Here is a 24,678-nt window from a genome sequence, read left to right as displayed (position 1 = left end):
ACTCAAACTGCAATACATTTTATCTCAGAAATCTTAAGTAGCTGAATTAGCCGTTCCATATTTGAACTTATGGTTCCAGTGCTCTTAGATCATGAAACCATCACCTCCATGTTCTATAACTGCAGGGGTCTGACTTTAGCCTACACAAGCAAGACAATTCAATATTAAAGGATGAAATGTTCTTCTTAACCAACTCCACTGTGTCTGGATAGGGGAAGTAGTCACATTTCAGATCATCTTGCATACCATATGTACTGCCATACGTGGGTAATATTCACTTGGTAGGTGAACAATGGAGTTTCAACTTAGCACATACATTTCTTATTTTTGTTACTCGGACCAGTCATTGACATTAACGCTAGTTGGAATCTAACCAGCCTCCAAGTAATGCTTTCTTTAAAGACATAAAAATGTCAAACTAGACTTGGCCCTGTCTGACATTATTCTAGCTAATATGGGAGTAAGAGAACCTTCGCAATTCCCTTGTGATTTAATATTTTTTTTTGACATATGAGGTTGTGACAGAAATGGAGCGGCTCTGTAATAATTTACGAACATTGCATGTTGACCTGGCTAGGGGGATGTTTGCTCTATGAATATAATGGTTTCATTTATTAGGGGGCTGTCAGGACAAACAAGCAAAATGGAAAATAATGGCTCAAGATATGCCACACCTTAGCAAACACTTGAGAGTTGTTAAGAGACAGTGCCTGGACCCTTGGCTCTGAGGATGCTGTCTTGATCTCCTTCTGAGCCTAAAAGACTAGTTTGGAAGAAAAGGGTGAAAGCCTGACAATTCACAAGAACAAAGGAACTCTGGCAGATTAAAAGGGATCCTCTCTCGAGGTGGGGGGAGTTGTTTGGGGGAACCAGACTGAGGCAGGCGTTCACTGGAGTGTCTGAAGAAGTTTGGCCTGTCTAGCTTACCATTGGGGATAGTAAGCTTTTCTGTAAGATAGTCATGTTTGTTATTTTAAAATATTTTTTCTTTAACTGCTTTCTTCCAACTATTGAAAACAATGCTTTTATTTTTAAAAATGCTTTCTCTTCACTGTATGCTAGAGCTGTCAGGAAAACAATTTCATTCCCACAAAAAAAATTAGTTTTCAGGAGAACCAACAACTGAATTTGTCATGGAACTGAAATGATGCAGTAATTTATTTTGGAAACATGAAAATGTTCCTGCAGTGGGGAACATCTTGATGTTTCCAAGTTTAAATACATTGCCCAGAATTCTCAGCTGCCCACCTGGATGGCTGCCAAGGAGTTGGGGACTCTGGTAGCCCTGGCTGTGCAGCAACCTGCCTGACAGGCTGCAGGGGAGCTGTGGAGCTCAGAATGATTTTCTTTCAGACAATTATTCTAACAGAAAATTCCTGGCCAGCTGTACTATACAGCGCTGGTCACAGACTCCAGAAGAGAGGAACCTTAGGTACCTGAACTCAGTCAGACCTGCTGGAAAAACCCAGCTGATATACAGGGCACTACTGCAACCCAGCACCTGATCTAAAAGTTGAGAGAATTGCAGAATTCCACGCTGGGTAAGGTAAAGTTACAAAGCCAGACATGCGAATGAACTCTGAGAGACCAGAAAGAGGACAGAGGTGCAGCTAGCCCTGCAACTGTCACCATGGTATTTTTCCCTTATTAATAACATGTAACATCCAGCTCAAACCAACAAACTTTCATAGGCAATGTCTACACTACACCAACACAAGTTACATCAGCATAAAACTGCCGCGGTTACTATATTGTGCATGCATCCTTGGTTCCTTGTGTTGGTGCTGTGTATAGTCACCAGGAGTGCTAGTGCAGATGCACAGTGCAGTGCACCATGGGAAGGTATCCCAGTGTGCATCTTGTCACCATTCAGTGCACTATCTTTTCAGAAGCTTTGGCAGTATATCGTGGGGCAGAAACAAGTTGTGCAGGAGTGACTGGGAGGAAAAGGTCAGGTTCCCAGCATGCAACTGTCCCCATCCCATAATGTCATTCATAACCCCTAATTTTTGCTCCAGCACATGGACACCAAAATGAGAGCTGCACTGACAGTGGAGAAGCAAGTAGCAATTGCACTGTGGAAACTTGCAATGCCGGATAGCTACCTGTCAGCAGGAAATCAGTTCGGAGTTGAAAATCCACTGTGGAGGCCGTTGTCATGTAAGCGTGCAGGGCAATTGATCATCGCCTGCTACATAGACTGCGATTCTCGGCAATGTGCAGAACGTACTGGATGGATTTGCAGCAGTGAGGTTCCCAAACTGCTGTGGAGTGATAGATGGCGCGCATATCCCTATTTTGGCACCAGCTGTCAGGCTCTGGTTCCAGGCAGTCAGGTCTGGTGGTTGGAGCAGTGGTCAAAACTGGATGTGGGGTTGGGACTGGTTCAAGGGCAGTGCTGAAACTGGGGCCCAGGGACAGGCTGTGGGTAAGAACCAATATCGGAGTCTGTAGGCAAGCCAAATCACTACAGTAGTCAGAGTCCAGATGCAGGCCAAAGGTTAAAGCCAGGTTTGAGTCAGTCTGAGGGTCAGGAGGTGGATGCAGGGCTAGAGTGGGTCAGAGCTGGGTATGGACAAAGCTCTGGCAAGGCTGGGGCTGGAACAGAAACCAGATCAAGGGCAGGCTGGAAGCCTAGGGATTCTGACACTGTGCAGCAGCAGGAGGTGTTTCTGGCTAAGTAGCGTTGTTACACAGACTAACTTGCAGATGTAGCAGGGTCAGTGAAATACCTGTGCCTGGTGGTCATCTGACCCAGACCCTGCTCAGGATGCTGCAGCATGCCTGAGGGCTGAGTCACTGCAGGTTGTGTTGGAGGGGTCAGTCATGGCAGCACAGTGAGCAGCCTTGGTCTGGCTGCGGGTTTGCCAGACACCAGCCCAACTTGCCCCAAAGTATATCAACAGGAAGGGCTTCTTTTCTATGGTTATGCAAGTCTTGGTGGCTCTTCAGGGATGCTTCACTGACATCAGTGTTGTCTGATTAGGGAAGGTGTATGACGCTCATATCTTTAAGAACACCGGACTGTTCAGAAAGCTACAAGCAGGGACTTTCTTTCCAGAGGAGCAAATTATCATTGGTGATGTTGAAATGCCAGTAGTGATCTTGGGGGACTACCCTTTGCTCCCCTGGCTCATGAAGCCGTACACCAGACACCTTGAGAGCACCAAGGAGGTACAGAATGGCTGTTTAGTGTGCTTTGGTAGACAGATGGGACAGTGGCATTAGTTTGCTCACAAAATTGGATCTCTGTGAGGAAAAATATCATAATGGTTATAGCTGCCTGCTGTGCCCTGCATAATCTCTGTGGGGTAAAAGTGCCACCTGCGGGGAGGGCAGAGATGGAGCAGCTGTCTGCTAAGTTTGAAGAGCCAGACTCAAGGACTAGTAGAAGTGTTCAAAGCGGAGCTGTACAGCTGAAGGAGGCCTTGAAAAAGCACTTTAACAGCAAGCCACAGTAATACATTGTGGTGAACTGCTCCACCTTCTTTCTGCAGTTTTGGGGAATGTTAAGAATTGTGTGGTGCTTGGTTTACATCTATGAATATAATACTGTCAATACACGTATTACTTTAATGGTGCTTGCTGAACATCTTATAATAATTTACAGATTGTCACTGATCCTAGGAGTTGTCACATTGTACAATAACAAGGAAGGGGTTGCTTTCAGTACCACTAAGCATTCTACTAGATGTGTTGTGAACTAGATTATTTTCCAAAGAATAGATTTTTAGGGAGTAACAAAACCAGTGCAAAGAAAAATCTGTGCAATTTAAAAGCAAATTCATTAAAAACTTAATGAACAGAACAGAACTTAACAAAGGGAAAGAGCATTCATATCCATTTTGGCTACATGTATAACTGTAGCTCTCACAGGTCAATGTAGATGAAGCTGTGGTTGTCCTTAATGCCCCCTAGTGTGGAGTAGTAGTGGTAGGGATGTGACCTCTGATGCCATGTGGAATGTCGAGGGCAGGGGTGTAGGAAGGTGCTAAAATGGAGTTCTTCATGGCCTGCAAAGGGAGGTGAGCCCATGACAGTTAAACCTGTAGGTCCACAAGTCTCCTGCCCCCTGGGCTCCCCACCCGGCTCAGGGCAGGTGGAGGTGGAGCGTCCATGCCGGCTCCCCACAGCTGCCCTTGTGGCTCTCCCTGACCTGGCTCTGGCTGAAGGGGGGCACTTCGGAGCCACAGCCCAGCCATGGTAAGAGCTGCACAGGGAGCTGTGGGTAGCCACGCGGACCCTCCACCTGCAGAGGGTGTGGGGTCAGGGGCTGCTCTCATCGGACGCACCTCAGGCATGTGGAGGGTCTGCACTGGCTCCCACAGCTGCCTGCCCGCTCTTATCATGGCTAGGCTGCGGCTCCGAGGCCCCGGCTCCCGGTTGGAGCCGAGTTGGGGAGAGACGCGTGCGGAGCCTGGGTCCCTCCACCTGTCCTGGGCAGGAGGCCCAGGAGTGGGGACACGGGCAGGGGGCTGCTTTCACCCTCCTGGGCATTCATGGCAGGGGTCTGTTTCTCTGATTCCTGAGAAGTATCCAGGGTGGTGGTGTCTCTTTGTAAAAGCAGCAGATCTGTGTCTCAGCACCCGATTGACTGTTGGTCTTCCTGCCACTGTTCCTTTGCTTCCATGCCTAACTGCTGCCGATCTCTGTCATACCCCCTCTCCTGCAACCCTCATGCCGTCTGCTTGTAGATGTCCACTTTTCTGTGGCTGGTCCATAGCGGCACAGCCTCTTTTCCCCCAAGGCCCAGGAGATCCTATATCTCTTGTCTACTTCAAGCCGGAGAGCATCTGGAGCATGTAGTTGGCCTAGTCAACTGGACAGTTGCACGCAACAATGGAGAGCTGCTAGATGTGTTTGCCAAGCTGTGCAATCAGGAAATTGCAGTTCAAAAATTCTCAGGATTTTAAATAGTGGGGGACTTCTGGTCTCCCTAACCGCTGGGCAGAGGTGCTCACAAAGGTGACCACATTGGTCAGTGTTAGGCATGGTGGGACAGCTGCTGGAAGACTGTTAGGGCTGACGTAGGTAACGCGGCACCTAGTACATCAGCCATGGCTCTACACCATTCAGGGAGGAGATGTTGCTGTAATGGGACACTTATATCAGTGGGAGACATATTTAAGTGTAGACACATACACAAGGCAGTTTACGTCTACCTAACTTAGTAGTATAGACCAGACCTTAGTCTCTTTTTCGTGTATATAAGTGTCTATGAAAGGACACATGCTTTTATTTCTAACCCCATCTAATTGATTTCCAGTGCACAATTCAATGTTGTGATGTGCACAAGCAGATGGGGAATGTTAGGAATTAGTAAGGAAGATTCCATCTTTTTTTTATCAGTCTTATGAAGAGGCAGATTTTCCCCCAATAGTTTCTTCAAAAAATGTCATTAAGTAAAGGATTCAGAGGCTTATACTGCAAAGCATCTCCTTTTTGTTACCCAATGCAAACACAAAGGAGCTGGCTTAACTACAAGAAATGGTCTTAAATTCCCTAACCTATTTTAAATCCTCTCCCATCTCCCCCAAATTATGCCATCTCTTTTCTAGAATATTACTTATGTATAACTCCTTAATGGGAGTTACATACATGCATCAAAGGAAGAATATCCCTTTAAATCCTGCTATTGATTTGCACTCAAAAGTTCCATCGACGTCAGTGGGAATTCCATGTGTTGATCAATGGGTGTATCTGGTTAATGCATCCGATGAAGTGAGCTGTAGCTCACGAAAGCTTATGCTCAAATAAATTGGTTAGTCTCTAAAGTGCCACAAGTACTCCTTTTCTTTTTGCGAATACAGACTAACACGGCTGCTACTCTGAAACCTGGTTAATAAATAATTCACCTAACAAAACTACATTAAGAGAATGTTAAAGGTCTGCATTAAACCCACAAAAGAAAGATTTCCCACATTCCCAACTAAATTTATATTTCAGATTCAAACTTAGTGTAAGTGGATCCAACTCCAGTAACATTAATACTTACATCAATTTCACTAGTTACACAGTTTGGCTCCAAAGTCTTTACTATATATGTAGACACAACCAGGTTCTGGTATGTAGCTTGAAGGAAAGTGCTCCATGCAGTTAAACATAGGTTTAAACCTTAAGTGTTTTGAGTATTTCCTTTAGTGAGTTTGTGGGATCCCTACAAGGTAGGGGTGTGTGTGTGTGTGTGTATGGGGAGATGAACATCTGAAATACCTTCCATTTTATTTCCATTTGATTCCTCCCCTCCCTAAAAGAGATACTTGACTGTAGCTCTCCCTCTGGCAAACAGGCCTTAACATAGCAACCTTCGAAGCTTGTTTAATGTCCCTCCCTCCATGGAAGGGTAATTGGGAGTTGTACAAACTTGCTCCCTCCCCTCAGGCTGAACTTGGTCACTTCTCAACACTGCTGTATCCTTCTGTTCCACAGACCAAGGGCCTGAGGCCCATAGGGTGTATCTACACTGCAATAAAACACCTTGCAAGGGGGGAGGGTCTGAAAGCCTGGATTCCAGCCCAAGCCCAGACATCTACATTGAAATTTTATAGCTCTGCAGCTAAAGCCCTGGGAGCCTGCATCAATTGACATGGGCCAGCTGCAGGTGTTTTACTGCCATGTAGGCATGCCCATAGGGTCTGACCAAAATAGAGATTGACACAGGGGTCGGTGCTATCAGATCTTAGTACAGGATCAGGGTCTAAGTTCCTGTCCCTAGTGGTGCTGATGTTTTTGGTAGATGACTTCCACTCCATCCCCAACCTCCAGAAAGGAGTGCAGTGGAGAGTTAATCTGGAAATAGCAAGTCTGTTAAATAAAACACTTATCGGGGTGAACCATTTTGTACTTATTTTATTTTGTAGTGTGTTAGGGAGCATTTGCAAGGCAAGAGCTAAACATTCTATTAACTCTAGAATGTGAAAAGTTCACCTATGTGTATGTGGTTTTAACCAGTTTCCTCCAATTAAACTAGGTAGGAGTTGTGTGGCTGAAAACTTCACTGCTCATTAAAAATTTACCCCTTTAGCGCCTAAAAAATTTATAGATGAGATTTCTTTAAGCTCTTCTAGAGCAAGAGAGAGAAAAATCCCTCTAGCCCATCTAAGAGATTTACCAACTATTCTGCTTTCAGTTAAAACATTTTAATCTTGGACAATAATAATTTGAATGTCAACTAAATAAATAATAGTCATGTCCAGTGTCTTTAATAAGGCTCAGTGGCCCTAGTATTTTATTTTTGCATCTGTTTTACTATAGCATTGTACTATTTAGAATGCAGTGACAGGATCGATTAGATCCAAATGTATACAACTAACAAATTCAAGATTTCAAAGTTCCAGAATTTTCAGGAGAGTTTACTTTCTGACAAAAATTCACTGGTTTAGGATCATTATACTCCACCACCCAGAATCACATTAAAAAAGGGGTGGGCAGTAAAGACACTTGGTTTTCCACATGGATTTGCTCTGTTTTCCTTGGCCTACAAGGGATTAGTTTTAATTAATGTAATTGGCAAATGTATTGTTCAGTAGCTGTGGCAGACATATCTTTGTGTTAGTAGTCAGGTTAAGTAGCCCCTTGATTAGCGTTATTAACACCTAATATTGGTGGCTGATTAAGGATCATTCAGTGAATTATGGAGTCCCAATGCTTTTTCCCTCTAGAGCTAGAAGTGCACATTCCAGGTGCTCAGATAAGAAACTATGTTAAGGAAATTATCACCATTACATCAGTGGCTTTGTCTTCATTGTAGAAATGTGGCTTATTTTTTACAATGGGATAATGAATGTTAGCAATCCCACTTTAAAATCCTAGTGAAGACGAAGTACCTGGAGTTTTTAACTAGGTGAGGTCAACCCTGCCAGTAGCTGAATTTTCATGGTGTAGTTTGGCGAAAACTACAGTGCCTTGTAAGATTTTTACAACAGGATAGCTAATGTGTTAATTATTTCACAGTGAAAACAACTTTTTGGGAAATGGAGACAAAGCAAATGTTACATGAATGCAAATCTCTAATGTATATGTACTGCATTGGCCCAAAGCATGTCTCCTATAGGTAAAAAGAAAAGGAGTACTTGTGGCACCTTAGAGACTAACAAATCTATTTGAGCATAAGCTTTCGTGAGCTACAGCTCACTTCATCAGATGCATTCAGTGGAAAATACAAGTGGGGAGATTTATATACATAGAGAAACAATGGGTGTTACCATACACACTGTAACAAGAGAGTGATCACTTAAGGTGAGCTATTACCAGCGGGGGGGGGGACACGGGGACGGACCTTTTGTAGTGATGATCAAGGTAGGGTGAAGGGGGGGAATAAACATGGGGAAATAGTTTTATTTTGTGACCCATCCACTCCCAATCTCTATTCAAGCCTAAATTAATTGTATCCAGTTTGCAAATTAATTCCAATTCAGCAGTCTCTCTCCTTGGAGTCTGTGTTTTTGAAGTTTTTTTTGTTGAAGAATTGCAACTTTGAGGTCTGTAATTGAGTGACCAAAGAGATTGAAGTGTTCTCCCACTGGTTTTTGAATGTTATAATTCTTGCTGTCTGATTTTGTGTCCATTTATTCTTTTACATAGAGACTGTGCAGTTTGACCAATGTACATGGCAGAGGGGCATTGCTGGCACATGATGGCATATATCACATTGGTAGATGTGCAGGTGAACGAGCCTCTGATAGTGTGGCTGATGTGATTAGGCCCTATTATGGTGTCCCCTGAATAGATATGTGGACACAGTTGGTAACGGGCTTTGTTGCAAGGATAGGTTCCTGGGTTAGTGGTTCTGTTGTGTGGTTGCTGGTGAGTATTTGCTTCAGGTTGGGGGGCAGTCTGTAAGCAGGGACTGGCCTGTCTCCCAAGATCTGTGAGAGTGATGGGTCGTCCTTCAGGATAGGTTGTAGATCCTTGATGTGTTGGAGGGGTTTTAGTTGGGGCCTGAAGGTGATGGTTAGGGGCGTTCTGTTATTTTCTTTGTTGGGCCTGTCCTGTAGCAGGTGACTTCTGGGTACTCTTCTGGCTCTGTCAATTTGTTTCTTCACTTCAGCAGGTGGGTATTGTAGTTGTAAGAATGCTTGATAGAGATCTTGTAGGTGTTTGTCTCTGTCTGAGGGGTTGGAGCAAATGCGGTTGTATCATAGAGCTTGGCTGTAGACAATGGATCGTGTGGTGTGGTCTGGATGAAAGCTGGAGGCATGTAGGTAGGAATAGCGGTCAGTAGGTTTCCGGTATAGGGTGGTGTTTGTGACCATTGTTTATTAGCACTGTAGTGTCCAGGAAGTGGATCTCTTGTGTAGACTGGTCCAGGCTGAGGTTGATGGTGGGATGGAAATTGTTGAAATCCTAGTGGAGTTCCTCAAGGGCTTCTTTTCCATGGGTCCAGATGATGATGTCATCAATGTAGCGCAAGTAGAGTAGGGGCATTAGGGGACGAAAGCTGAGGAAGCGTTGTTCTAAGTCAGCCATAAAAATGTTGGCATGCTGTGGGGCCATGCAGGTACCCATAGCAGTGTCGCTGATTTGAAGGTATACATTGTCCCCAAATGTGAAATAGTTATGGATGAGGACAGTCACAAAGTTCAGCCACCAGGTTAGCCGTGACATTATCGGGGATAGTGTTCTTGACGCCTTGTAGTCCATCTTTGTGTGGAATGTTGGTGTAGAGGGCTTCTACATCCATAGTGGCCGGGATGGTGTTTTCAGGAAGACCACCGATGGATTGTAGTTTCCTCAGGAAGTCAGTGGTGTCTTGAAGATAGCTGGGAGTGCTGGTAGCGTAGGGCCTGAGGAGGGAGTCTACATAGCCAGACAATCCTGCTGTCAGGGTGCTAATGCCTGAGATGATAGGGCGTCCAGGATTTCCAGGTTTATGGATCTTGGGTAGCAGATAGAATACCCCAGGTAGGTCGGGGTTGCAGGGGTGTGGCTTAAAATGACTGAAGTATACTGCATTGATGTAAACTCCACTTTGCACTATTGCAGTGCATCTCATTTAGGGTATGTGTTGGTGAAATTGCATCAGTGTGGTTACACTAGTGTGAATTTCCACTAGTAGATAGGACCTAAATCTAACGTGTAAATTACTTTAAAATGTGAAGAGAACCAAGGGAGTTCCTTCAGGAGTTCACACAATGTAAGTTAACTTACATTATCTTTTTTTTTTTTTTTTTTTTTTTAAATGGAGCCAAGTTCAGACCTCATGTGAATGGGTACAATTCCTTTGACTTCAATGGAGTTGCATGTGCTCATGCCAGCACTGATTTTTTGGCTCAGTATTTTCAATCTATCAGTATTGCGTTGGAACACAGTTTTTAAGAGTTTGTAAGAACTTTTATAGCCACTTGACAAAGTTTTACGTTGTTGTTGTTGTTAGAACACAGAGAATGCTATATCCTGCAGTTTTTCCTATGTGTGTAACTCTGACATAACAGAAACTTTGCATGTGGTGATATAAGACCCACAGGAATGGATGAAACAGATAAGTAGGAAAGGTGTTCTTTTCTTTTCAGACTTTGGTGCAGGGAGATTCAGTAAATATGCAGAGAGAGAGAGACATTGCATCGCTCTGCACTTGCAGAGGTGAATCTGATTCCAGATTCAGTCTTTCTTACGAGAGAGGGGAATTGGAAAGGGCAAGAAGAAAAGCTAAAGGAAAGCAGAAGAAAAGAGGTGCAAGCTGGGGCAGGGGAAAAAGCACAGGAAGGGAGAGAAGTGAGAGGGTTAAGATGTTGGATAGTAATTGAACATATTACCTACCCTTCAAAAATGGGTAACCCAACAACCTTATTTTGTGTAAACTTCATTCCTCCTTTAACCCCATTCCCTTTGCTGGAGGTATTCGCAGTGGGTATGGCCACACTGCTTTCGCAGGTGTGACTGCAGCTCAGGTAGGCATACCCATGCTAGCTTTAATCTAGTTGCTAAAAATGGCAGTGAAGACACAGGAGCACTGGCACGGACTTCAGCACAGAAGCTATCATTACATGCTATCATTGTTAGCCCATGCCAAGGTCTGTGCCATTGCTTCTGCACTGCACTGCTGTGGTAGCTAAATTAAAGCTAGCGTGGATATGCCTACCCGAGCTCCAATCTCATCTTTGGTTGCAGTGTAGGCATACCCTATGTGATGTGTCTAACTTACATGTAAACTCCTTGGGGCATGAACACTGTCCTTACCTGGCTGTAAAAGGCTATGCCCTTCAGTAATGCTGTCTATAATAAGATGATACTACTACTAATAGAAACTTGGAAGACCTACTGAAAGAGAAAATTAGTAGCCCCCCCCCCCCCCCCCCAGAAAAGCTGGTGGGAAAAGAAAGACGTTGGTGAGCTCTACCAGTGGTGTGGCTCTTAAGAGATTGGGCTGATGGCAAGTGAGGCCTCAGGGCTCCTGTCTGCATGAAAACACAATGGATGTAATCCTGGCTCCCACTGACTTCAGTGGGACGAGGATTTCAGCCTATGTAGCTGGAGAAAGAGCGGGTATGTAGATGGGATTGTCCACCTATGGGGTATTGCATGTATAGACTAATTAGGTGAAGAGTTCTCTTGTATTTTTATGTGAAAGACACAATAAGTGGCATTTTATTAAGAACTCTTCCTTTTATGCTGCTTCCTGTTGAGGAACATGCCAAAGGAGCACTCACTCCAATCTTGCTCCATAGTAAATCCAGTAAGAGAAGAGTCTGAATAGGGTCTGGGATATCATTTTTCCTCAGTGTAAAAATGACCATTCTTCTAGGGTTGCCTTCACACTGAGGATTTTAGGGAATTCTCCTACTTTTGCTGTAACACCAGTGCAACTCCACCTGGGCTAGCAACAGCTGGAGTGTTTGTGTAGACCTGGCACAGACATGTTTACCACAGTGCTGTTTAACCCTGTTTAGATCCTCAGAGAAGAGGTTAATAACTCTCTTGGCATAAGTGCTGCTTAGAGCTAAGTGGAGAAGGGAAACCATATACCTAGGATGCCTAGGAATTCTGTAAAACAAAAAACAAACAGTACTCTAAACCAGTGGTTCTCAACTTTTCCAGACTACTGTACCCCTTTCAGGAGTCTGATTTGTCTTGTGTAACGCCAGGTTTCACCTCATTTAAAAACTACTTGCTTACAAAATCAGACATAAAAATACAAAGGTATCACAGCACACTATTACTGAAAAATTCCTTGCTTTCTCATTTTTACTATATAATTATAAAATAAATCAATTGGAATATAAATATTGTACTTACATTTCAGTGTATAGTATAGAGCAATATAAACAATTCCTTGTCTGTATGAAATTTTAGTTTGTACTGACTTTGCTAGTGCTTTTTATGTAGCCTGTTGTAAAACTAGGCAAATATCTAGATGAGTTGATGTACCCCTGGAAGACGTGGTTAAAAGAACAGGAGTACTTGTGGCATCTTGGAGATGAACACATTTATTTGAGCATAAGCTTTCGTGAGCTGCAGCTCACGAAAGCTTTTGCTCAAATAAATGTTAGTCTGTATCCCCAAAAATAAAAGGAGGACTTGTGGCACCTTAGACTAACACAGCTGCTACTCTGATACCCCTGGTTGAGAACCACTGCTCTAAACAATCTGCTTGTCTAAGATTAGAAAGAGCTGACTTGTGAAGGGGAACTTTAGAGTTTGAGCAGAACTGCCTTAGTCTGAAAATTCAAGAGCATCATACTCCAAAAGATGCATTAGATTTATCAATAGACTTTTCTTACTCTACTCAGAACTGAGCTTTCATCAGAGACACAGAAGAATACAGAATTAGAAGTAGAGGTCAAAAATATTTGGTTTGTAGATTCCTATTGCTATTTGCTTCTGAAAGCACTTCTCAATGAACCCATCTAACATGTCCTTTAAACCCATTTATACTGCTATTAAACACCTGAAAATGGCCCCATGTCAGCTGAATTGGGCTACAGGGCTGTAAAATTGCAGTGTAGACATTTGGGCTACAGCCTTAATGTCTACACAGCAGTTTTACAGCCTCAAAGCCTGAGCCCCATGAGCCTGAGTCAGCTGACACAGGCCAGCCACAGATGTTTAATTGCTGCATAGACATACAATTACAGTCTTACACAACATACCCTTTTTCCCCCTGTTGGTTACATTTCCAAAATGATCAGGCACTCCTGTGGGAGTAATTGGTCTAACTATAAACATGTCACCTCCTGTAAGCATAGTCTCCTTGGTCTGCTGTGTCATAACCTATTATTTAAGGCCCCCATCTACATTAGATTTTTCAACTATTAGTATTTTCTTTGAGAAATGGGTTTTAAACAGAAAATTCAGTGTGGATGGAGTCAAAAGAACTACAGTCATTGCCTTGCAAGGATTCTTTGTCTGGGATACTGCATGTTATTCAGCATTGCCAGAGCTGATGCTGGAGTGGATCCAATTTATACTAGGCCCATATTCTATTCCTTAACCTGTTGGATCTGTACCAAAACCAATACAGGAACTCCTACAGTAAGAAAAAGCTCTGCCTTTTAACTGACTGACGAGATTTCCTGATTTTGTTAATGTAATGTAATGAATCGGGAGGAAGAGTTAAGTTTTAAAGATTTTCAAAGTTTGCTGAGTATTTTTATGCTATGTCTTTGGTGCCACATACGCCATACTTCAATGAGTAAAGAAGATAAGCAATAGATTACAGAACTGCCCCATCCATATACCTGCTCATCCCACAATCCTCAGTGCAACTTAAGAGATCCCCCAGAGCCCACACTCTGCAGCCTGTCTTCCTGGTTCTGTAGGCTCCTTGTGTTGAGCAGAGCTGGTGAGACCAGGAAGTAGGTTGGCAGTTTCAGAAAATGGCAGTAGCTGGTGAGTCTGAGCAGTTCCATCAGCTAAGCTTTGCATAGTTCAACCAGTTCTCCTAACTAAACACAATAAAATGACAAAAGTGGCTTATGCCTGAGATGGTATCACAATGTGCATGTGAAGTACAGAGTTTGGGGGACTGAGTTTTCGACATAGAAGTCCACAGGTATGTGAGGAAACTGGCAAATTTTCAAAAAGGAAGACTTTTTAAAATGTTTCCTTTGCAATAGCCAGGAAATATTTTAATCAAAAAAGGTGCAAAGAAAATGTGACTGACCCATGAAATGTTATTGTGCCACATTTGGAGATTGAATTCAGTCATTAGAATGAGAGAGACAGAGGGATGTTAGTTTTTATGTGATAATCTGAATGCAACCTCTGCTGACGCTTTGATAATACACACAGGTTCACATGTGCACACAATGCCTATATAACTTAAAAATTAATTCAGACTACGCCCCAAACTTTTGGAGACAGAATCATAATCCAGACTTTGTGGCTCAAGCTCACCTGCAATATAAATATCATAAAGCAGAAAAAATAGGGCATACGTTCACTTTTCCAAAAATACAGTCCTACCTTGAATTTCTGAACTGGCAAGACTATTTCTTAAATGATGAACAGTGAGTCACTGAGTTTTACAAGCCTGGGTTCATTCACTATATGTCAGGTGTTGCAAGAGCATGAGAATACACATCAAATATAAACAGGCTAAACAGCTTCACAGTAGCATCTCCATTGAGTAATAAGAAGCTATGGAAGGAACTACTTGAGTTTAGTCTTCCCAGTATGGATAAGATAATGGGATCTTGAGCATAAGTACCTTCCCCACCCCCAACCTGTGTTCCTAGTAGGAGAATCAAGACTGCTACACTGCAACACTCACAAATGATTAGAAAATCTTAATTTGTAAGAGAGAATGTTATTAAGCCATAGGAAGGTTCCTTTCTTGTACATTTGATTTCCTCATGGGCATGCCTCTGGATTTCTCAGGACTAAGGGCCATTACAAACTACACTGATAATTGGACCACTTACTGCCATGGGGATAGTAACATATGTCCTTTTGAAGAAAGGATCCACCTGAATAGTGGACGATCAATTTTTCTGATTGTTGATGAGGTTTAAGTAAAATTCTTACTTCTCAGCACCAGGGCAACGCTCAATGTGCTGCAGAAAAGGGAAACTTAAAATGATCCTGGATCCGCATATTCAACAATAGTAATTTTTTGAAGAGTCACCTATGAGTTTACCTCCTTTTTCTAGCAGCTTTCTTCCTTCACTTCTAACCTCTTATCTCTCTACTGATGGCAACTGCTCCTGGGCACCATTTGTTCAGTGTCTGGAAAGGAGGACTCCTGGCCCCTTTTTGTGCTCCCTTTCATTTGCGCTATCACCAGTGGAGATTTCCCAAAAAGAGCTAGTGGCGACACACCCTACAGCCTTCATCAAGATCGCAATTACCAATATTCTTCCATGGATTTTTCCTGCAAGTGTAGTTGTAGGAGCTAGAGCAGGTCAAGAATGTTTGTCAGAATGACTTTCCAATTGTTTCTGCAAAATCCACAGGAAAACTTAAATTTTGCCAAAAAGATTTGATTTTGATATTGGGAAAATCTAAATTAAGTGTTTCATTTTGGGGTGGTTTGACCTGAATTGGAATATTTCATTTTGTTGAACTGACCTGAAAGGTGTAGTTTCAAGTCAGTTCAACATTAAACTATATTTCCCTGTGATGTTACATTCCCCCATGGGAGTTATAATTCTGGCCTCCATTCTTTCCTACAGACTGGGCTCCCGGAGAACTGCGTCTTCCTAGATGCAATGCCAACACCCCTCTTATCAACCTGCACAGTGCATCATGGGAGTCTCGTGGCTACAGATGCATCATGGGAGGTATAGTAGGGCCAGGGGGCTCTGCCCACAGGTGAGAATGTGGGCATCAGACTCCCAAACTACAACTCTCAAGAGGTAATGCACCACATTACAGTAATGCAGTTTAATGTTGAATCAACTCCCAATTTTGGACAAAAATGAATGTTGAAATATTGGAATTTCCCACAGGATGGAAATTCTGAATTTCACTTAGCTCGAGGAGCAGCAATGTTGTTAGCTCTCCTATATTTCAAATTTTGAGAGCAGGAGTCCTGAAAATGTTCCCAAACTCAAGTCTCCTACTCCTACATGATGTGGCAGTGCATGACTGCTGTGAATCCAGGCTGACAGTAAGCATATATAATGAATTTAACAGAGTAATAACATATTAGTAGCAGATTTGTCACAGGCCTTTCTCAACAGGACAGACATCGAGTTCTCTGCAGGTCTGATCACAACAACAGGTTCTGACACTCTACATGCTTTATCCACAACAAAACCACACCATATCACCTTGCATTAACCCATTCATTAACTCCAATAATAGGTGGAGTTTGACTTGCATATTTATGGTTATAGTAGGAAAATAAAGACAATACTTTTTTTAACAGATAGGAAATTAATTCATTTCTCTGAGCCCTTTTCATGTATTTGGGTGATATTATTGTCATCATCGATTGTTAACTGGGTAACCTGCTTTACGTAGTCTCTCATTTGCCCAAATTAATTCCTGGGGTACCATGGACTTCAGCAGAGTTAATCCAGGAATAAATATGAATTCCCTTTACTACATAGCTGCAGAGGCAGGCTTTATCTAAGACTGCAAATGCTCCTTATATACGACCATCAGCTATCCACCTTCTCTGTGGTATTACACAGTGATGATAGAAGCTGGCATGCTTGTTGCATGCTGACAGTACATTGCCCAACTTTTTGCAGTTGGTTATAAGTATTATCAGTGAAAAATATTTGTTTTATTATTAACTATTAGGATACATATGTTTGTTAATTTCTTAATGTAGAGCCTAGATACTACAGTATACAAATTTTAAATTGGTAAGAGATGTGGGGCCAAATTCATAGCCACATGTGTTTTTTGTGTGGGAAATTGTAACAAGCATATGACATCTCAGTGCAGTAACTACCTGCCTCCAAATACTGTACAAATAGAAAATGGGAAATACAGGATTGTGACTGTTACAATTTAAAGCAGATAAATAGATTTATTTTTCATTTCTCAAATGAAAGATATCCATTATCTCTTTAAGGAAACCTCCAAGCCATTTGGTCCTAAAAACCAGAAACTTCCATTGCTAATGTCATAGCTATCAATTTGTTACAGTAAGTCTCTTCTTCCACCCTTTCTGAAAGTCAGACATTAAAACTGTTTGTTCTGTCAATCCAGTTTTACACAACACCGGATAGCAAGATATGTATTATGTTTCCTAGCTCCCTGCCCCAAGGTTTGGTGTCTGCAGCTGAGAAGCATAAAACATTGCATACCCGCCCAAGTCAATTATGGTGCAACCCAAACTAGACAGCAGAAAAGTAAGCTGCTCCAGGGACATCTGTTACATGCAATGTATGGTAACAAATCTAAACCTCTGAATTACGACACAGTATTTTGTCCATCTCTTCACTCTGAGACTATATAATTCTTCTTTTATTGCAAGAAGTGTTAAGTTGTGAGCCATATGTCTGTGGCAGGATTTAAATCAGCAACCAACACAATACAGTAAAACCTCAGTCATGAACACCAGAGTAGCAGCCATGTTAGTCTGTATCCGCAAAAAGAAAAGGAGGACTTGTGGTACCTTAGACTAACAAATAAACTTCTTTTTATGAACACCAGAGTTACTAACTGACGGGTCAACCACATACCTCATTTGGAACCAGAAGTACGCAATCAGGCAACAGAAGAGACACCCCCCCCCCCACACACACACACACACACACACAAAAGAGTAAATACAGTACAACACTGTATGAAATGTAAACTACTAAAAAAAAGGGGAAAGATTAAAAAAAAAATTGACAAGGTAAGGAAACTTTCTGTGCTTGTTTCATTTTTAATTAAGATGGTTAAAAACAGCATTTTTCTTCATAGTAAAGTTTCAAAGCCAAGTCAATGGTCAGTTGTAAACTTTTGACAGAACAATAATAACATTTTGTTCAGAGTTACGGAACATTTCAGAGTTACGAACAAACTCCATCCCCGAGGTGTTAGTACCTCTGAGGTTCTACTGTATAAACATGAACTAAAGAAAATTTAAACAGAGTATCAGGAAAAATGACTTTCCATTGAGAGCTGCTAAACTAGAATAATCACCCAAGGGAAGTGGAGGAAATGCCATCACTTGAGTCCTTTAAAACTAGACTGGACAAAGGCTGAAAAATACGCTATAAGGAATAATCTGCATTGCCAGGCAGTGGCCAGGATGATTTTATAGGTCTTTTCCATCTCTTATTTCAATAATTTTACACTATCTTACTAAAACACTAGTGGTGCTTCTGGCAGGCAGGTACCTCAGGCAATGCTGGATTCAGAACATAGAGAATATGAAATCAAAATAAAACAAAATTTACCTTCATTTCAGTTGAATAGAGCACTCTCAGCTGTCAGTGAGCAGCCAAGCACTTTAATCTTCCAGATAATGTATCCATGTAGGGGAAAGCTGCTCTTATGCCCCAGACTGTACATTGCACAAAAGAACACCAAAGCAACAACATCTGCAGAACTTCAGGGAGGGTGTCCATGTATTGTTGAACACAGAGAACTGACAGACACTTTCAAATGTGGTGTTCAACTCTGAAAAGTGATTTTGTACAAATGGCATTGTTGGACTCTGCCTTAATGACTTCCCGATCAAATCTACTCAAATGACAAAGTTTGTTTTTTTTTTTTTCCCTAAAGCTAGTCCTGCCAACTCAACCTGGAATCTTGAAATCAAACTGGGATTTTTCTTGTTTACATGTCATCAGCAATAGAGGTTCTGCAGTTGCAATTTACCTAACAATTCGACTGACAGTGGATGAGGCAGAAGAGAATCTAGTTCCGTTTCCCATAGCTGTATTAGCTGTACAGTACTCATAGTAGTCAGCATTTTAGTCAGTAAAATAAGCCAATATGACTCCAAATACAGACAAGGAATCATGTCTATCGAGTTACAAGGTGCTCTTTTTATATAGTTACTTTCCACAGTAGAAGTACACTTTAAAGAAGGAGCAGCAGATAAACAGCTGAGGAAGATGGAAGTGCATTATCTAAATTTATAATTGAGAACAGCTGCTGTGACTAAGGATGGGAAGTTTAGTACATTGACTTTTAAAAATGGAGACCTAAGTTCAACTTCAGAATTGGGTCACAAGTGAAAAGGAGTTCATCTCTGCTCTCTTCTTGAAATTACCACACACTTTTGGTGTAGGTGTCCATCTGTGTTCAAGGGAAGCCCAAAACTTCCATCCAGGCCAAAATTTGGCCCTAATGTTGTAGGATGCTGCAGGCCAGGTCTGAAAAGTTCACTAGTTGAGCTGTGTGAGGAATTTTACCCTGTTTGGCATTATATCTGGTACAAAAGTATTCATCTATCACTTTTGTAATCATTTTAATTCAGGATTCTTTTAGAATATCTAATCCACCAGGGCTAGTCAGAGAGCCTTCCTGATTAAGTGAATGTTGGTAATGTACGTTGTTTGAAATATTTCTGAATTATTATTATTTGTATTGTGATAGTGCCTAAGCACCTCAGTCATGGGCCCAGCCCCGTTGTGCTAAGTGCTATGTAAACACAGAACAGAAAGGTAATCTCTGCTCCAAAAAGCTTACAATCAAAGTAACCTTGGTAATATTTTGTAGCTCTGTGTAACCTGAATGAGAGGATCTCAGAGCACTTAATAAACATTGCAAATATTAATTAAGCCTTGTAACAATCATTTTGCAGATTCAGAAACCGTGGAACAGAGAGAGTAAGTGGTTTACCAGCATTCACAAAGCAAGTTTACAGAAGAGCTGACACTAGAACTTAACCATCCTGACCACTCGTTCTATGCTTAGCACTAAAGTGGTAATATTTTATTTATATTTTACTGTGAAATTTAGATTGAAGGTACAGTGCAGTGTAATATGGAATATCTTACATGAAATGAACATAGGGAAATTTCCTTTTATCATGTTTTAAGGTAAGTATAGAGTGAAATGGCATTTTGAAACTTGAATGCCTAAAATTAGACACTTAAATCCATATTTAGGCACTTAAACAAATGTGGCCTGATTCTCTGTTGAAGCTGAGCCCCCACCATTTTTGGGAGTCAATGGGAGCTGCTGGTGTTCAGCATCTGAAAATTAGGTCACTACTAGTTAATGGTTTACAAGCCTATCCTTAGGCACCCAAGTTAGGTGGTGGTTTCAATCAGATATATGGGTATGGGATTCGGGACTTTTGTAAATTATTTGATAGGCTAATAGACATTTAGATATAAAAATGAGGATTCAACATGCTATGGCAACTTCCTGGTAGAGGCATCTCAAGTGAAATATATCTGAAACCTGTAGTCAAGGCCCCAGTGACCTTTTGTTCACATACTAAAGCTGCTACCCAAATGTCTCTGTTTAAGAGAACCCAACATTAAATACCTGTTTTCCAATTGACACGGCTGAATGATAGTGTTCATCTTGTGCGAGACCTAAAGTATCCTAGCCTAGAGGAAGGCAGAAGCAGTGTTTCTCTTTTAAGTGTTGTCAAACTAGAAAGAATGATTGTTCCTAAGTTTTTTGCATGTGCCAGCATAATAGAACGTTGTCATGCAAATTCCTATTACTTAGCAGTTCCCTAGCACAGAAAAATAGTGTTACCATATTTTATTAGTGTTTGTAATTAAAAGCATCCCTTTCACTGTGCTTTTTAAGAACCGTTGTCAGGACAATGTTGAAAACATAAATGAGTGCCAAAAAATATTTTTCTGGTTTAAAAAGGAGCCGGGGGGGAGGGGAGTGAGGGCAGGAGAAACCCTAAGAAGTTGAATCTTTTGGTTTGAATTTCCATAAAAATACTTAATTGTCTGTGCTTCCCCCAATTACTACTGGGAAAAATAAAATTAACGAATGTATTTTTTATAAAAAGAAAAGGAGTACTTGTGGCACCTTAGAGACTAACCAATTTATTGGAGCATGAGCTTTCGTGAGCTACAGCTCACTTCATCGGATGCATACTGTGGAAGCTGCAGAAGACATTATATACACACAGAGACCATGAAACAATACCTCCTCCCACCCCACTCTCCTTTTTTTTTGCGAATACAGACTAACACGGCTGTTACTCTGAAACCTGTATCTTTTATAGTCCTGCTAAGTGCAAAAATATATTACACAGACTTTCAAAGCCTCTAGAATTTTTTAGAACTTTGACACTGTATTACGTTCTAATTTATTGAATAAATGCACTGGGGTGGAACATTAATTTACACATATAGTTCAAAGACAGATATAAGGCTGACGTTGAGAGAAGTCAGCTGTCAGTGTCAGCACTGTGAAAAAGGGGGGGACATGGTTTGGGGGAAGAGAAATGTGCATATAGCAGTCATGTTCTTTGTGTCACACATAGCATGGACAACTGCATGGTCCTCCTGTGAAGGAGACATTGTTGTGTGGCCACCCAACCAAGAGCAGGCACTGGAAGATGTGTTTGGGAGTGAGTGCTGGCAATCATATAAGGATATATCTAGCAACCACTTGCCAAGGTGACAGGAGGCTGTTTTATGGTCACAACAAGGCAGGGGTGAAAGTAAGTTAGAGGACTTACCAGTACGCTGGAGTCCTGAGCAGGGAGCGTGGCCTCAACCGGAAGAGGCGTGGCCTCAGCTGGAAGAGGCAGGACCTTAAATCCCCAGGCCCTTTACATCTTGATTTAAAGGGCCAGGGCTCCAGCTGCAGAGGCGGTAGAGGCGGCTGGGAGCCCAGGGCCCTTTAAATCACCCCTGAGCTACCAGCTGCAGAGGCGGCTGGGAGCCCCGGGGCTTGGGGGTGATTTAAAGGGCCCAGGGCTCCAGCTGCTGCTACTGCAGCGGCGCCCCGGGCCCTTTAAATCACTGAGGAGCCCTGGGGGCTCCCGGCTGCCACCGCTGCTCTGGGCTCTGGCAGAGCTTTAAAGGGCCTGGGGCTCCACTGTGGTAGCAGCTGCCAGAGCCCTTTAAATCCCCGCCTGAGCCCTGCTGCCCGAGCCCTGGGGTAGCGGTGGCTGGACTCCATCAGGGATTTAAAGGGCCCCAGGGCAGTAGCGGCGGCTGGAGCTCCGGGGCCCTTTAAATCCCCATCGCAGCCCCGCCGCCGCTACCCCAGGGCTTTAAATTGCCCTCTGGGAAAGCCGGTCCTGGTAGGGTGCACCAGCTCTTACCGGTACACCGTACTGGCTTACTTTCAGCTCTGCAACAAGGTTCATTTGGACTAGCAAGCCAGACAGAAATGGGAACCTCACTTGTAAATGATTCCTTCCTTTTGTCTTCCCTATGCATGCTCACTTTGGCTTGGCTGTCCATATGCAGGATTGTGGAAAGGAAGTGAGCTTATGCTCAAATTTGTTAGTCTCTAAGGTGCCACAAGTACTCCTTTTCTTTTTGTGGAAAGGAAAATGTTACTGATGTGTTTTTATTTCCTTTAGCTGTTAGACTTTTTATTTTTGTTTCTGTGCTGCATTAGGTATGCTGCTTTGGTTTTGAACACTTACTCTATGGTTTGTTTCACATCATCAAAGGCCTTGGACTTGAATGGGGCCCCTTAATGTTGTGCAGACTGGCTACTTTGTGGTATGTAGCCACAGCATTGTTGCACTGGCTACCCTCATCCTGAGCAACAGACAGTCCTGTAACAGGAGGTATTAATTAGAGGTGGAGCTCGTGGTGCCATCTATGGTTAAGGTTGTCCGACATTTCTCATTATAGGATTCTCTCTTCAGTTGCTTATAACTTTGCCAAACACATACCATTTAGGCTGCAAGTTTCCATGCCAGTTGTCTGCCTCCGGCTGAATTTTTTGGCAACGTTTCAGCAGATATGGCTCTGCTATTTTTGAGAACAAAGTTAGGAAAAAAATACATGGTTTTGTTTGCATTTAAGAATTGTTTACAGCTGCTTCGCTGAGAAGCTCAAGCAACTCCATGCTTTGGAGCTGAAATTTGAAACTGGCAGGGGGATTGCCCTTGTGTCAGGGATGTGCCTTTTGCCATTTTTGTGAAAAACTACCCATAAATTTGGCCGAGTTATGAGCCTTTGAAAAGTTTCAATTCACACATGTTCAGTAGAGACTTGTTGGAATTTAGCAGCTAAATTGTCCAAATATTCCATCTGTACTGAGCATACTCCATCCCAGGGACACTGAGTTTGAGCAGGACTTTCCCTGCAATTGCTTCTTCTGGATGCTGAGGGCCACTGTGGCCCTAGGCACAGGAACTGAGAGTAGGGAGGCTGTTTGCCTCTCCTGTATTCCGAGGCAGCATGGAGGAGGAAGCTGGTTGACTCAAATGCAGCAGAAGTGAGCTGGATGTGGGCTGGTGGAAGTAGACTGCGTAGCTTGGGACCAGGAGCCTGTGGGGGAGTCGGAGTGGAACTGCGAGCTGGCGGCGGGAGAGACTGGGACTTGTAAGGCAAGGAGACTGGGCATGAGAGCATAGGGATGGAAACAGGAGAGAGTGAGAGGAGTAGGAGCCATTGTGTCTGGGATGACTGAGACCGGCTGAGAAACATGGGAGGGAAGGGCAGGGAGACTAGGACTGGCTGGGTGAGGAGACTGGAAATGGAATGAAGAGCCAAGGAGGGCAGAGACTGGGACAATGAGTAAGTATGGGGCAGGGGAATGGACTGGCACAGGCTGGAGGGATGGGGCAGAAGCGTCTGTGCCCATGAGAGCGCACTCCCTTCCAGAACCTGGAATGGTGAGCAAGACTTCTGAGTTTCACCATTCTTTCGCTGTCAAAAAATATCTGTAAACCCACTGTCAAAGTGTATATCCCAGTGGCTGCCTTGCAACTTTAATTCAGTCTCCTTAAGTATATGCATTATGATACAGTTTTAAATTGCACAATCACATACTGTTTTTTCCATAGGGCCCCTGCCACGTTCAGTGCAGAAAATGGTCTGTATGTTGAGGATGAATCAAGGTTATGTAGTGAAGGAGGCTGTTGTCTGTAGGACCCCTTGCTCAAATTTTTGCAGAAGTTGTAAGGTGTGTGGTGAACAAAGCAAAGGATTGCAGGAAGAGAAAGAATGGTCTCAGGGTTAAGGAAGATTAATATTGCCCTGGAGAACTGAATTCTATACCTGCCTCTGCAACAGAGTTCCTGTCCCAAACCAAACTTTTCACTAGTTGTGTGTTCCTACTTTTCTAGGTGTCCAACTTGAAACCCTAGCATTTGCAGAAGTTCTCAGCACTCACAGCTGCACTTGAAGTCATTGGGAGCTGTGTCTTGAACATATAAAGTGCTCTTTAATGGTAAGTACTCTGAAAAATCAGGTCTTAAGCCTCAAATTTTGCACTCAACATTAAAGGACACTTTTTAACCTATTCCGCAACTGTAAAATGGGGATATGCCTCTATTCCGCAACTGTAAAATGGGGATATACTCCTCTCCCCCCCCCCCCCCCGCCCAGTCTCACAGGGATGATGTGAAGATTAATTAATCAGTGTTTGTGAAGCTCTCAGATACTATAATGATGAGCACCATAAAAAAAAAAACCATGAGGAAATGAATAATTACATCTCAGAGCAGAGTTTGAATAGTGCCCAGTAAATAAGATATGGGGCTACACATTGAGCAATGAAGATAAAATATTGAAGAGCTTCTAACTAAGTGAGCACTGTCCATCCTGTATTGAATGAGGCAGGGGTCCTGTGGAAAAAACATTTGTGAACATGTTATTAAAGACTGTATCATTATGCATATGCACAAGGAGACCGAATTAAGGTTGCATGGGCAACCTTAGTCAATCCTAA

The 24,678-nt window shown here is 42.7% G+C and overlaps 1 long non-coding RNA gene across 1 annotated transcript in view; it reads left to right on the top strand.

The window, feature by feature from the left end:
• Nucleotides 1-24,678, top strand: part of LOC141981497 (uncharacterized) — a 77,581-nt gene that overhangs the window by 12,913 nt on the left and 39,990 nt on the right. The window contains exon 2 of the long non-coding RNA XR_012637798.1: nt 24,074-24,177. This is a non-coding gene — a long non-coding RNA (uncharacterized LOC141981497). The remainder of the gene's footprint in view (nt 1-24,073; nt 24,178-24,678) is intronic.

The sequence above is a fragment of the Natator depressus genome, chromosome 2 (genome assembly GCF_965152275.1).
Source record: "Natator depressus isolate rNatDep1 chromosome 2, rNatDep2.hap1, whole genome shotgun sequence".
Classification (NCBI taxonomy): domain Eukaryota; kingdom Metazoa; phylum Chordata; order Testudines; family Cheloniidae; genus Natator; species Natator depressus.
Note: the sequence above shows the minus strand (reverse complement) of the source record. Positions and strands in the feature narration are given on the sequence as shown.